Source organism: Poromitra crassiceps (genome assembly GCF_964638095.1).
Source record: "Poromitra crassiceps genome assembly, chromosome: 3".
NCBI lineage: Eukaryota > Metazoa > Chordata > Actinopteri > Beryciformes > Melamphaidae > Poromitra > Poromitra crassiceps.
This window is the reverse complement of record NC_139625.1, coordinates 23,436,285-23,452,628: the sequence shown is the minus strand read 5'-3', so window position 1 is coordinate 23,452,628 and position 16,344 is coordinate 23,436,285. Positions and strand designations below refer to the sequence as shown.

Sequence of the window (16,344 nt, the reverse complement as noted above, 5' to 3'; positions counted from 1 at the left end):
TTCCTTCCTTTGGGACAATACTCCTCCCTCGCCATTCCCCTATAGGCCCCACACACACACACACACACACACACACACACACACACACACACACACACACACACACACACACACACACACACACACACACCAATACCAAGTCCGCTTATTATAAGGCACGTGGGCTTGTTTTTCTGTAAAGTCGCTTACAAATATTGGTAGTTGCATGTTGTGTTTTTTTTTTGGCTTGTTTCTAAAGTGTAGTTGCGTATTTTGGCTTGCTCCTTTTTTGTCAAGCAGATGTTTTCGATAGTTTGTCCTGTTTGTCCCTGTTCCCTCCACATCTCCCCTTCCCCCACACACACACACACACACACACACACACACACACACACACACACACACACACACACACACACACACACACACACGCACAGCTGCCAGTCAGTGGCCCTGTTCACACTTGGACAGCTCTGCGTATGTCAGTCCAAACGTGGCATTAGAATGCGTCTCCACATTCGTAAGGTCACTCTGATGTCACGCAAGCAAGGGAGGCAGGAAGGGACCCGGAACTGGGGGTAACCCGCCATTCAAAACAATGAGCACGGATGTGAATTTTGTAAATAAGCAAGACACATACGTGGTCTGGGCTTCGGTTTTTTCCCCGAATATTACAAAAGACCCCGCTGATTCATAACAGGTCTAAAGTCATGTTATAGCAGTTTATAACGTTAATAGGCTACAATGATTTTTATATCAGCCGATGGATCGCTACAAAGTAAGCATCATCGCTCAACTTTGATTTTGGACGCTGTTACTCATAAAAAGTATAAACACTAGAGCAGTTCTAGAGCAGTTCTCAGATACAGGTAACAATCGTGTTTTTTACCCTTTCCGTCCATCAGTTCAAAGTAATGCAAAATATTCCCAGGGTGTGAAGTTTATTGTTGTGTCTAGGGTTGTCAAAAGTATCGATAGTATCGAAAAGTATCAATACTAAAAAAATTAAATGGATACAATACTCATTTGCAACATTGTTGATACCACCAGTGCTTTCTTCTAATGAAAAATCACAGATTTCCCCCTCCCTCTCATTGGGTATCTGTTGCTTCAAAAAGCTAAACGTGTTCTGGTGGCTAGAGTGGCGGTAATCTGCTGTCTAAGTTCAAAGTTTTATCAGGACTAGATTATGGAGAAGTGTGCATCTGTCCGTCCATCTGTCTAATTTTATTTTTATGCCTCTTGATGTGTCATCATCCCCCCTTCCTGTGGTATCGAAAATGGTATCGAGTATCGATATTTTCCTGGGTATCGGTATCGAAGTAGAAATTCTAGTATCGTGACATCCCTAGTGTGTCCCTTCTGAAAGTGAGTCGGAGCTACAGATTCCACCACGCGTCAAACAACTGCTACAGTCTGCTTTTAATAATGCAGTGTAACAAAATATATCTATTTTAATTGCACTAATTTAAAATGTAACAATTTGTAAGGAAAATAATAATAATAATACAGTAACCGTTTGTAAGCCAGTCTGCAGAATAGCCTAATAACATGGAATTCCATTTGCAATGTTATTTTTCACTCTCTTTTTAAATAAGTTTAATTCAAGTAAATCTATTTTATCTTCATCCAGGTCTAGATAAATAGCATATAAAGAGAGAGAAAGGGGGTGGGGGTCGCTTCTTTTGTTGGGCTTGTTTCCAATAGACTTGGTTGCTTCTCTTTTGAGAACTGGCAACACCGATTTCAGGCCAGCAGCATAGCATACCCCCCACACACAGACACAGACACACACACACACACACACACACACACACACACACACACACACACACACACACACACACACACACACACACACACACACACACACACACACACACACACACACACACAGCACTACATCCTTCAATCTCTGAGACATGACACAGACCCTGCCGGACGTAAGCGGCACGATGCCAATAAAAACTGGGGGACGTCCGCTGAGGTCACATGAGTGCGCCGGGGGTCAGAGGTCAAAGGCCACAGGTCGCCCACAGATAACAGCTCAGTCAGTAAGAGAGGAGAGAGGAGAGACGGGGGGATACTGCTGTATAACACCCCGTGTCAAGAGGACAAATGAGAATCCACAACACACATGGGGAGACACATGGGGAGAGACCAGAGAGGAGTGTGTGTGTGTGTGTGTGTGTGTGTGTGTGTGTGTGTGTGTGTGCGGTGCGTGCGCGTCTGTGTGAGTTCTGACATCTAAATTTTGTCCAAGGGTCAGCATGACCCAACAGGATGTGGTACGGCAGGTTAAAAGGACAATTCCACTGTGGTTGGAGTTTTTATTCATTTCCTGCACCCCCTTACTGTTTTACATTTTTCCAGTGTTTTTTTTTTAACACATTTTGAGATATGAAGTAAATAAAGGCTGTCTAGATATTCCAGCCTACCCCGAGTAAACAAGAGGGGCCAATTTTAAGCTCTGATTGTCTAAAGTCAAGCTTTGATTTCCATTCAATTTGACAGACTATGGGGCTAGATGGCTTAACTAGGCCGAGCATGTACCACTATAAGGGAACATTCACACCAAAAGCGTTTTTGGAGCTGCCAGCGTCTTTCTGCAATTCATTCTCTATGTAAGGACGCGCTAGACGTGCTCCTCTTTTAATGAACGCACCTGGCGTTTAAAACGCTGGTGGTGTCTCGTCTTTTTGGAGGAGCGCTGTGGGCGTTTTAAAGCTGAAAAAGTTGAACATTAGAGGAAAAGCGTGCTGCTCGTCTTTTCCACTCCTACATTCTCTCCTCCCGAGGGATTCTCGACCTCCGCTGCTGACAGAATTGGAAATAATCTGGCTTTTATGTTGACAGTGAACAACATCAAACAGACAAAACTAGCTGGCTCCCGTCCGTGTGGTCGTTGTGCTGCTATCTGTACTGCACGCGACTGCAGGGGGAGTACAAAAAAAACTCGACATGATTTTCATAACGTTCTGACTGAAAAAAAACGCTTTTGGTGTGAATGTCCCCTAAGGTTAATCCTTCGCGTGGCCGACCTGGGTTCGAATTAGTGGTGCAACTAACGATTATTTTCATAATCGATTAATCTTTGTCGATTATTTTCTCGATTAATCGATTAGTTGTTTGGTCTATAAAATGTCAGAAAATGGTAGCAAATGACGATCAGTGTTTCCCAAAGCCCAAGATGACGCCCTCAAATGTCTTGTTTTGTCTACAACTCAAAGATAATATCAGTTTACTGTCATACAGGAGTAAAGAAACCAGAAAATATTCACATTTAAGCAGTGGTGTAATGTAACTAAGTATAAATACTTAAGTACTCTACTTAAGTATTTTTTCTGAGTATCTGGGCCCAGTTGCACAAAGCACCTTAAGTTTGCTCCTTAGGTATGACACTTAAGGTTTGATTTTGAGCAGTGGGTTTCCACTCAGAATACCCATCAGATTTCTCCTCAGCTGAGGAATATACTTAAGGGTGTTGCACAGACATCCTTAAAAGGTTTCCTTAGTTAAGGAAAACGCTGAGGCATTTACTGTACTGGAAGAGATTTTACGGCAGTAAAATTCTACTGTTTCCATGGAGACCGTCACGGTTGCGTTTTCTCCGCGGGTCCCGCCATAGATAGACTGTATATTGTCCGCGCGCCTCCGTCTACTTGTGATATCACCTAACAGAACAGAACAACAACAAACAAACAAGACAAGGCAATGGCAGCAGAACAAAATAAAATAAAACCAAACTGGTCAGAGGAGGAAAAGACGATGCTATTGGAGGAATACAATAGGAGAAAACTGATACTAAAAAGTAAATTTGATCCACTGATTACAGCCAGCAGAAAACAGCGAATGTGGGAGGAAATTAAAATTAAAATTAATTCACGAAGTTTGGGTGGTCCAACTCGAGACGCTCGGACAAATTATAAATGGACTGACGGTCAAATCTATAATGTAAAATCAACTGCTCATCATTAAGTGTATCCATTGGGTTCTCCCGGTCTCGGAACACTCTTCTCGGGATGCGTTCATTTTCTTCATGTATCGCCATAAACTCAGCCATGTTGCGGTTAAGGTAGAGCCAGAGGTACCTTAGTTTTTTTTCCTTACTTTGGTTGCTAAGGTCTTTTGTGCAACAATTAAGGAGCTTCTTAAGTATTAAGAGCAAGATAAGGAGCAAACCTTAAATACTTGAGCAAAAATGTTAAGGAGACCTTGAGGAGAAGACTTAAGGTTGTTTTGTGCAACAGACTTTATTTTAAGGAAACCTTAACTCCGACTTTAAGGAAAATCTTAACTTAAGGTGCTTTGTGCAACCGGCCCCTGTACTTTACTTGAGTATTTATATTTCTGTCAACTTTCACTTTTACTCCACTACATTTCCCAAATAAAATGGATACTTTTACTCCACTACATTTCCCCCAAGCATCTTAGTTACAAAGTAAAATCAGAAGAAATTGCGTAGCCTGCAAGCAATCAGGTTTGGCAAATCAGTGCTCCTAGTTTGCAAGTTACGTTAATCACAATCCACACGCCATTCCATTTGGTGGCTGTAATGCAACATAACGTTGTTTGCCAGCGGCTATAAAAGTCAAGAAGAGGAAATAGACTTCCACTCAAGCCCAGGCATGTCTTTTGCTTGATTTTTTTTGCAGCATTTACTTGTACTTTTTACTTTCAATACTTAAGTACATTTAATATCAGAAAATTACTTGTGATACTTAAGTACAGGAAATATCAAGTACTTTAAGACTTTTACTCAAGTAATATTCTAATGAGTGACTTTGACTTTTACCAAAGTCTTTTTCTGGGAAGATATCTTTACTTTTACTTAAGTATGGTTTTCGAGTACTTTATACACCACTGCATTTAAGAAGCTGGAATCAGATAATTTTGACCTTTTCTCTTAAAATTGTACTCATAACAATTCATCGATTATCAAAATAGTTGTCTATTAATTTTCTGTCGATCGACTAATCGATTAATCATTACAGCTCTAGTTCGAATCCGACCCGTGGTCCTTTGCCACATGTCATCCCCTCTCTCTCCCCACCTTTCCCGTCTCTACTGTCCTATCAATAAAGGCAAAAATGAAAGAAAGAAAACAGACTATAGCTATTCATAGCTTTCAAGGGGCGTTACGTGCTGCCGGGAACGCCCACCTGGCGGTCAAAAAAAAACTTGTTCATTCCGTTGCCTGCGAGTGGACTCACGCTGTTTGTTCAGCCAAAGTGCCGCATAGCCTACCTGTTGTGCTATCGGTTGCACTAAACCGACGAGGAGACACGCCTGGCTTGTGTTTTACAGAATCCCGTCGGAGAAAGAAAGGAGAAGGTTGTGGATTTGTGCGACGTGGTTCAGTCGCTGGGGGCAACATTTTTTTGCTTTTTTTTCTACCATCAAAGTACACACGTCTTTGCTCTTTGCGGCCAACATTTCATCAAAGGTAAGCTCAAGTAACGTTAACGGGGTATTAATCATTATTGTAACGTTACTTGAGCTTACCTTTGATGAAATGTTGGCCGCAAAGAGCAAAGACGTGTGTACTTTGATGGTAGAAAAAAAAGCAATTTTTTCCCCCCTGCCCAGCGACTGAACCACGTCGCACAAATCCACAACCTTCTCCTTTCTTTCTCCAACGGGATTCTGTAAAACACAAGCCAGGCGTGTCTCCTCATCGGTTTAGTGCAACCGATAGCACAACAGGTAGGCTATGCGGCACTTTGGCTGAACAAACAGCGTGAGTCGACTCGCAGGCAACGGAATCAACAAGTTTTTTTTTGACCGCCAGGTGGGCGTTCCCGGCAGCACGTAACGCCCCTTGAAAGCTATGAATAGGGGAAATGGTTTGCATGTTGAATTGATTGGGTTGTGTGACTGACAGGAGGCGAGTGTTGTAACATAACCGCAGAGAACATTAGTTATGTTTTTAAAAATGTATTTTGGAGAGAACACAGGAATCAACCATGTAGTGACCTGGGGCGGTATCTTATCTCTTCTTGTTTACAAGGCAAGCAGAAAGACACCCACTGAAACGCTCTTACAAAACTTTATAAGGTGTACAAAATGTAAGGTCAGAGGTCGCGGACAGAGCAGCACCCCTGCACTTCAGCAGGATGGATGCTTGCCAAAACAGAGGGTGGAATTCTGGCACTCCAGGTCCGTACATCAACCTGGGAAGCCTTCTACACCACCACACAGCTCCACTGGACGCCAGCAACTGCAGTTCTCCAGCAAGTCTATGTGAAATTGTAATTAGAATGACATCTGATCCTTGGATCGCATACAAGAATCTATAATTGAAATGTTGGCAGATAAGAAAAATGTTGATTACATAATAAAATGCCACGACTGCATCTCTCAGTATCAAGGCTTACTGTAATATAAAGGCTTACTGTAATGTAATGGTATTTCAAGAAGTTAGGGAAGAAACCAGAGCGCGTAGTAGCAAAAGGGTAATGGTCCTCAGGACTGAGATGTACCTCCCGCCTTCATCCTTCTGCCAACACGGAGTAACAGCATTAACATCGACATGACTTTAAAGGCATTGCTTTGATGTTTACAGACCAGGCTGCTCTCTCTGGTCAGTCAGAGGCCAGACTCCTGCTGCTCTCTCTGCTCAGTCAGAGGCCAGACTCCTGCTGCTCTCTCTGCTCAGTCACAGGCCAGACACCTGCTGCTCTCTCTGTTCAGTCACAGGCCAGACACCTGCTGCTCTCTCTGTTCAGTCAGAGACCAGACACCTGCTGCTCTCTCTGTTCAGTCAGAGGCCAGACTCCTGTTGCTCTCTCTGTTCAGTCAGAGGCCAGACTCCTGCTGCTCTCTCTGTTCAGTCACAGGCCAGACACCTGCTGCTCTCTCTGTTCAGTCAGAGACCAGACACCTGCTGCTCTCTCTGTTCAGTCAGAGGCCAGACTCCTGCTGCTCTCTCTGTTCAGTCAGAGGCCAGACTCCTGCTGCTCTCTCTGTTCAGTCAGAGGCCAGACTCCTGCTGCTCTCTCTGTTCAGTCAGAGGCCAGACTCCTGCTGCTCTCTCTGTTCAGTCAGAGGCCAGACTCCTGCTGCTCTCTCTGTTCAGTCAGAGGCCAGACTCCTGCTGCTCTCTCTGTTCAGTCAGAGGCCAGACTCCTGCTGCTCTCTCTGGTCAGTCAGAGGCCAGACACCTGCTGCTCTCTCTGTTCAGTCAGAGGCCACACTCCTGCTGCTCTCTCTGCTCAGTCAGCAAACTCGACCGGATATAGGAAGCCTATGGCCTTGCATTACTGGAGCGGCCTATCAATGTTAACACAGGAACCATTAGGCCAAATAGGTGCCTAACCCTTATGGCAAGATCCCAGTCCCCACTTAAGGCTCTCAAGAGACTCAGGCTGTTTACGCTAAGTATGTTTGTCCAATATCTGCCCATCTCTTCTGGGATTACAACATGATTTGTTTGATTCACTGAGGGTCGGGACAAGACCCAATATACATTCTCCATCTCCGCCTCCAGCAACACTGATGATCATCATATGAGTGTGTGTGTGTGTGTGTGTGTGTGTGTGTGTGTGTGTGTGTGTGTGTCGGGAGGTGGCACATATGAGCACACAGACATGTACTGTCTGAGCACATTTTCTGAGATTAAAATGGTGTAGTGGCTAAAAATGACAGTTTATCAGAAAAGCGACCGAATCTGCCGAGAAGCCAACAAATCCCCTCTTGCCTTATCTGTCATGACGAAGCAGCAAGGAGGGGGACTGCACAGAAAGAGAGGAGGATAGAGGAGATAGATATTTAACAGAGAGAAAAATTTGAAAAAAGAAAGAAAGAAAGAAAGAAAGAAAGAAAGAAAGAAAGAAAGAAAGAAAGAAAGAAAGAAAGAAAGAAAGAAAGAAAGAAAGAAAGAAAGAGGGAGGGAGGGAGGGCGAGGCAGATTGCTTCATTATCTAATAAACTTCACATTTCGGCTATCTGCCCAGATGTTAGTCCTTATCAGTTTACAAGCTGAGCAAGCTTCACCTAACAAGCTTTCAACACAAGACAGTAACCGAGTGTCCGTAATGCACTTGATTCCATTTTTTCTACGATGAGTTTACTAATGTGATTTCACTGCAGAAATGGTGTAATGTTCTTCAGGACAACAAGGTCAGTTCAGAGCAATTCGCAATATCCATCAGACTCAGGCTGCTTGCTGTGGACACGGCGTGAAGCCATTCCAGATGCCTGCTGTGATGTCATAATAAGGCTGTAGCAACAGTCCTGCCACCCAAAAGCTAGCAATGATGTCATAATGGTGCTAGTGCTTTCTTACTGAAAGATTGAATTAGCACTATCACTTTCAAGCTAGAAAATTTTGCTTTATATCCCTGAAACATGTTGGTGTAGCTATTAAACACAGCAACGTTCTGCCTTTATGTTACCTTTATGCCCCTGGAAATAATGTGGAGTGTTATCACAGCTATCACAGGCACATTTTCATACTCTTCCAATAACCGTCTGTGTGCTGGTGCGACTTCACAGATAAGCAAGCGGGGGAGAAACCTGAGCCGTATAATAGATTTGAAAGAAATTGCATGAATATCAGCAGGAGGAACGCCGCCATGCATTTGAACAGTTTAAACGTCTAAATACCAACGGCTGCTACAGACTAGAGTTATCACACAGGGTTTTGCTGGCTCAGAATGGAGCTTTGGGGGCGTGACTACTACGCTTGACAGTAAGCACGATTGGACGGATCCTGCTTCCTGTCGAGCTGCGGCGTAGACTACACTCAACTTTTGGGTTAGTGTGTACTATAGTCATTAGTCAGGATTATCCTGAACACAAATACATCAGTAATTGTCAGAAATTATGGAGCAAAGTATTTTCACAGCACTGCACGTTTTATACACAAAGTAATTTCAATGTACAAATGTGAGAGTAACTTTGAAATTCTCTAAATAAATGATACAGTTAAGGGTTGAGTCGAATACTCCAATGAAACAACTAGCCGGTACAGATAATGTAGTTTTTACGAGTACAAGATCATCTGAGTGTAAATATCCGTAGGCCTACTCGTGATTAGGCCTACTCGTGATTAGGGCTATCGTTGGAAAAAAAATTCGATACCAGGATACAGATACAAATAGAGTAATTCATTAATTTTTTGTCGTACTTTGAACGTTTTGGTGGCATCTCGGCACACTGAACTGACAACAACAACAACAACAACAACTAGAGATGAAACAATACCAACATTTCATATCACGATTATAGTGACTCAAATTATCACGGTTATCATCAGTATTATCACGATATTGTTCAAATGTGCTGAAAATCTTCAAAAAACATTCAGTGAAATCATTTCGCCTAGTTTTAGGTTGAAAACTCAGACCAAAAAGGTAGTGATACACTCACAAACGCTGCACGTCTGCATCTGGGAGACGGTTGCTAACTTTGGTTAATGATGGACAGTATTTACTTTCTTTTCAAAGTGCTGTATTCACGGTAACACGGCTTTACAGTACGGTTACCGTAAGGGAATTTGATCACAGTTGATCATTAAACCAGTTATCGTTTCATCCCTAACAACAACAAAAATTAAGCCACACCCACTTTCAGTCTAATCCCAGCCCACTTTTGATTTAAACCACGCCCCTCTCCGAGTACAGCTACAGATACGGATCATTTAGTTGGTTAAACAGATACAGATAATGGTGTAGTCACTCATGCCTAGTTAGTGTGCAGTGGAGGTTGTCTTGAACTCATATAGTATCAGGCCTTTGGGGGGTGTCTTGTGGGGGGCAAACATTCCTCTATGCAGGAAAAACCCTGCACAAGTTGCAACACTTACAAAGAACTGACTATCTTTTCTCTCTTGGAAATCATGTGCTTTTTTAACCATTATTTATCAGGGACGGTTGTTTTTCACTAACATCTCGCCTCACTTACACGCACATGCACACGCACACACACACACACACACACACACACACACACACACACACACACACACACACACACACACACACACACACACACACACACACACACACACACACACACACACACACACACACACACACACACACACACACACACACACACACACACACACACACACACACTGCCCAGTACAACCAGTTTCTCCTAGACTTGTCCATTGGAGACATGTGCCTTGATCAAGAGGGCACTTGGACTTGAGTTGCTTCAGCAGTGGAAAGCATTACTCATTCATATTTCACAGGCAAAGTTTCACAGCTGGTCTGACTGGGATACGAACCAATAGCCTTCCGGTCACTAGCCTGTTTCCCCTATCTGGGTTATTGGTGAGAGCTGATCCAAGCCAGTGCACCTGCCAAGCCAGTCATCACACAACACACACGCACGCACGCACGCACGCACGCACGCACGCACGCACGCACACACACACACACACACACACACACACACACACGCGCACACGCACATACACACACACACACACACACACACACACACACACACACACACACACACACACACACACACACACACACACACACACACACAAACACACTATCTCAACCTATTTTTCTTTCACACAGACAAGCAAGACATAAGCACATAAATACACACACAAAGCCACACACAAAGCCACACACAAAGCCACATACACACACACACACACACACACACACACACACACACACACACACACACACACACGTGTGCGCGCACACAACGTACACTTTAACACATAGACACAGTCATACAAGCACAGTCACACACCTGGCTGTCCAGAGCCATGGTGAATGATGATGGTTGGGTGGACAAGACAAGTGCTGTCAGCTCTGCTGTGACTGACAAAACACAGAGCAGCCGAGCGGACATAGACCCTCCACTCACATACAGCACGTGGCTGAGGCCTATGGTGGACATGGCATATGCCTCATACATACAAACTACAGTACATACACCACGTGGCTGAGGCCTATGGTGGACATGGCATATGCCTCATACATACAGACAAACTACATAGCAGACAATTAGCAATACATAGAATGTAATCTATCTATGCAGCAACATGCTGTGAGTTTGGAATCAAGTCTCTAGTCTGTCATAGTTACGGCTAAACAATAATCATCCGATGGTGGACATCCCAGATCCGGATCACCGCCAAAATGTTATCAGTTGTTTCGTGGCCCAAGGCCTCTCTGTGCACCAAATTGCATAGAAATCCATTCATAGGTTTTTGAGATATCCTGCTGATAGACTTATAGACAAACTAACAACAGGGAAACATTAGCTCCTTGGCGGAGGTAGAAGAAATCACAACAGATTGGATTGGATGACGTGGCTGATAGTGAAGGGGTGAAATAACAGACGGGTCTCAGTCCATACCATTAACTAGAATACAAAATAAATAGGCAGCCAACTCCAGACTTTGTTCATCTTTAGCTATTTAATAATGAGAAAGAATTGGCTTGCCATGTTTGCTGTTTTTCACACTCACGCAGTTAGACACATTCACACCTGGAAGCTGCCCAGGAGCAGCCAGTACAACCACAATCCAATACTGTTGAGCATTGATAGCTGCACTGACGCAAAAGGGATGAAATGCCTTAGCTCACCTTGGCAGTAGCTGTTGAGGGAAGACAGAGCGTTTCTCATTCACTTTCCCCTGGCCACATTTTCAAAGCAAGTCCAGGAATCAAAGTTATTTTGCTGAAGAAAACAGCCAAAGTACAGTACTTTGATCTTGGATATCCCACATGAAATCCTTCTGAAATGCAATGGGTGTGTTGCAATTCTGGACTCTTATTATTATTGTTGTCAGGCAACTTATAAGTCTCGTCAACGGTTGTTGACCACAAAGTCCCTTCTGTTCTCAGGACAGAAACCCATGAGAATGGCAGAAACAATGGATATGAGAACAAACACATACGCACATGTCTAGTGCTCTTTCCCCATTCTTTTTGTTTCCATGCCGATGCCTGCTGTGATCAAAGGGAAAGGCAAAACAGACTGTCAAAGACTAATGGAATTGATCCAGTTGATATTATTCTTTTTCAGAGGCATGGGATGGGATGGGGTTGGTTTTTCACTAGGCCATCAGAATATTATAAACATAGGCCTATTATTGACATTCTTGCAGAGGATGGAGGGACCAGGTGACGTCACTAATGGTAACCTAAGCTGAATTTGAACTCTGTGTATCTGCTCTGCCACTCCTAAAGCCGACTGCCTGCTTAGAAAAGTGCCTGGTCCGCTGCACAGTGCTGTGAATTCCAGACAGGAGTATGTAATGGCCATGGTTTATCAGCTCATGCGCCATGTTGGAGCTCACATCACAACACACCATAGAAATACCCTGCTACTCTCACACACTCCCCTCACTCCCACAGCCCGCACTGAACACAGCCAGCCAGCCAGCATCTCACCCAGCCACGGTCACGGCTGCCTGGCGGCGCCACCGTCGACGCAAAAAAAAAAAAAAAAAAAACAGCCAGACTGACCCTCATCCCGAAACACGCTTCTTTGCAAAACAGGTCGATATTACATGATGGATGATCAAAGGCATTCGCGTAAACATGTCGTCCTGTTACTGTACACCTGTCGGCCTCCCTGTATCTATAGGCTATTGAGAGCGGGCCTCTGGGCATGTAATACATTATGTTGACCTGACACAATAATAATGCAGCATTTTCACTATAATGACTTGACTTTATTATAGGCCTATTATTTAACGCTGGCGTTTTATGTCCCCTTTAATGATGTTGCGCCTCGTGTTGTTTACGAATTGTCATCTAACGATGCAACCCCATAATAATGCGATCATCGTCACACAATATTTACAGTAGCCTACGGGACTTCAGCAGTAGCCTATAGGCTATAGGTGCCTGCTGTCAAAAGCCAAACAAGTGTTTTTGTCTCCATCCCTCCTCTTGCTCCGAGTGAAGGATGCTGCTGGCTGCCTGGAGGCTTGAATATTGCGCCGCTGCTGCCAGGCGGGCGGCAGAGCTGGACAAAATCACCCCAAACAGGTCAGCCACAGGAATACATGCAGGGTGACACCACACTGTAAACCAACACTCACTCTGTAGCAAGTCCCTTTCTCTTCCCGCCGCAGACGTCTTCCACACAGCGCGTCTCTGCTGCCTCCGCGGTCGCGATTGTTTATTTCTGAGCGTCACTCCTCACTCCTCCTCGGCCACCCCTTCCTCTCCTCCAGTCCTCCTCCTCCTCTTCCTCCTCCTCCTCTGGCTGGCACCCCTTCTGTTATTGACGAGGTGATGCCGCGGGCAGCTTGTGCGCTCTGCCCGACAATAATAGCATCCCAATTATTTCCTCTGGAGCGGAAAAAGACGCGCGGCGGACTTGGCTTGGATCTCAGCCCGCGCACTGGTGATCTCATAGGCTGTAGCGTGTGAGGGGCGTCGTCTGAGCTCAGGCAGGTTGTAGTAGGCTATTTAGCCTAATGTATGGGTGTGAGAGCAGAGTGGTATGTAAAGGGAGTGGGAGAGGGAAAAGGATACGCCCCCCTCCCATAGAGATAAGGGGGGCCCTGCGCGCCGTTGACTGAGATATGAGGCCTCCTCTCCAAAACGGGGGCCTGCTGGCTCTCCTCCAGCCTTATCATATGACTTCCAAGGAACCAGGCTGTCTGCGTTAACAGCGAACAGGCTACAGAAGAATGGCGTTCAGCCTGAAATGCAGGATCAAGTCCAATTGTGCAAAACAGGGGAGAAAGGACCATTCTTCCAGTTCCACTGTCCCACTCCTCCATCTAGTGGTGGAAAGGCTGAACGTCAACACTCCTTCATAATGTTTTTCACGCTGTTATAATAACCCGAGGCTATGTGGCTGAAATTGCTTTTAGCCTAAAGCAGCGTTGTTGCTTGTACTGAAATTGACACACAATTAGATAGCCCCCCCCCCCTCTCTCTCTCTCTCTCTCTCTCTCTATCTCACTCACTCTCTCCTTGTCAAAATTTGAATGTATCACAGGAGCAAAACATGCATTTATGCATCTATTTCTACTCTAGCTATAGGCTACATATTTCGCCAATAAGACTACTCTTCTGTTTGGCCCAAATTATTCTTGCAGATCTTCATAGGCCCTTTTCACAGCAACCGTTTTGAGGTGGTAAAGCAGGTGTAAGATTAAGAACCAATGCCATTAATGATTGTTCCATTCCATTTTAGGTGTTGCAGTGCCAGGGCCTTGCAGTGCCAGGGCCCCATTAATGTTATTGTTACACCTGCTTAACTTCCTGTTGTACCACCTCTGCTGTGAAAAGGGCCTCTTCTCATTGCACCCAATATCCAGCAGGTGGTGCTCGAGCTCCAGGCAAATGTTAATTCTACATTGCAGATTTCCAATAGATTTTCTACAACCATCTGAAAATCTATGCCAATTCATTTGTGGTTGCTGGACCAAGAAATACCAAAGGAGAGGTCACAGTCTAGTGTCTCTAGTCTGAGTTTATGCTAGCATCTGTTCTCTCATAGTGTGCGCCTTATTGAACCAGGGACAGAAGTTCTACACACGGAGTCTATTACAGCTAACAATGTTCTATTTGCTAGAATAGGCATATTCCCTTGTAGTCAATTAGTTTGTTTCTATTTGCCTCACATCACCCCTGCTACCTCTGGGGTTTTATTTTCATTCCACAGACTAGAGCTGGAGTTAATCTATCAGTCAGTGCAAAATGTAAAAAGAAACTACAGCTCACTTGTCAATAACATTACCTCCATTTCCCCTAACCCCAATTTCTCCATCCAAAGACTGAATAGACCAAATCACCGTGACGTCACCATGTAAACAAATTTACTTCCGGGTACCACTTGGGGAAGGCGGCAGGTTTAAATGTGCGTGTTGTCAAATAAATGCTGTCAAACCCTCTCGTTGTTTTCGGCCGACTACTTTCAATTTAAATGGTTAAACGGTTGGTAAACATGCTTGTCCGACGTATCTAGCCTTTCTTCTGTGTTTGTTTTATGTAGTGTTAGCTAGCTAATAACGTTTGTTTGTCTGTCAAACTCGCTGTTTTTTTACATTACAGACAGAGTAACCTCGCGTCACCAGGCTCTTCTCGGCGAGAAAGAGCCTGGTACAGACAGAGCTACTGACGCCACGTCAATTTAATTTAGCTTAAGTCTACTCTAGTCTGGTCCAACAGGTAAATTAGCTAGTCTGGTCTCCACTAACGTTAGTGAAAGTGTTGTTTAGAATGATATTAAACAACAACACAACACGGACGAACCATTTTTGTCTTCTTTGTCTGTTTTTGTCTTCAACACGTCAGTTTGTGCCGTCCACCACCATTATAATGTGTGGACCTCAGGGGTACCCGGAAGTAAATGTAAACATCCCGCTGATTTGGTCTTAACTCCACTACTTCCTGAAATGAGTAGGGCATCTTGGTTTCCTGTCCTACACTATTGGATGAACTGATTAATGTCAGGTGTGCCTGACTGCTGCAGTCACAACAACAGTGATCAGGCACACCTGACATTAATCAGTTCATCCAATAGTGTAGGACAGGAAACCAAGATGCCCTACTCATTTCAGGGAGTAGTGGAGTTGTGCAAGTAGTCTATTGGGAAACATTCTATACATAGCAAAAAAATGTCTTTGAAATACATGCCACCTAGTCTTACAAAATGACTGATAGTAGAACTAAACTATGGAACTTTTTAAAAGACAGACTGGATTAGACTGAACAGCACATCAAAACAAGAGGATTACACCTTACTGTGCCAACCCTACCACTCTCCTGGCCCTGTCTTGCAGGAGCCTGGTGGTTGGGCTCGTTAGGCTGATTGAGTGCACCTGCAGTGTCTCTATCCAGGCAGTAATGCAACTTAAAGTGATAATCTCAAAGAATTTCATGTAAATAAATGTCTGATCTAGGGATGCACGATATCGGCAATCATATCGGTATCGGCCGATGTTAGTCATTTTTAACATATCGGTCATATCGGTATCGGTCAGATGTTGCAATGTTAATATCGGTTATCATTATCAGCCAAATTCTTCACATTGATATGAAATGATGCAGTAAATCTATGATTTATGGGCTTTTCCAAAGGCTTTGCAAATAAAGAAATGCATAACTTTTTCAAATTCAGTGTTAACATGTGTTTTTCAGTATGTACAAAATGTGATGATCATAAAAATGTGGTTTTATACAGATCATATCGACATCGGTAAATATCGGTTATCGGCCATAACAGCAATGTTAATATCGGTTATCGGCATCGGCCAAAATTTTCATATCGGTGCATCCCTAGTCTGATCACTATCTATCTGATAGTGAGTTATTGTTTTACCATTTATTAATTGTACTATTTTATATTGTATATTGTTTTAAATGTGCTATACAAATAAACGTAGCCTTGCCTTGCCTTGCCTTGCCTTGGCTT

At 43.9% G+C, this 16,344-nt stretch overlaps 1 protein-coding gene across 1 annotated transcript in view; it reads right to left on the bottom strand.

Moving 5' to 3' along the window:
* Positions 1–13,115, bottom strand: part of palm1b (paralemmin 1b) — a gene marked incomplete at its 3' end in the record, with an annotated part of 42,285 nt that extends 29,170 nt beyond the window's left edge. The window contains exon 1 of the mRNA XM_083632955.1: positions 13,013–13,115. The remainder of the gene's footprint in view (positions 1–13,012) is intronic.
* Between the last annotated feature and the right edge of the window lie 3,229 nt (positions 13,116–16,344).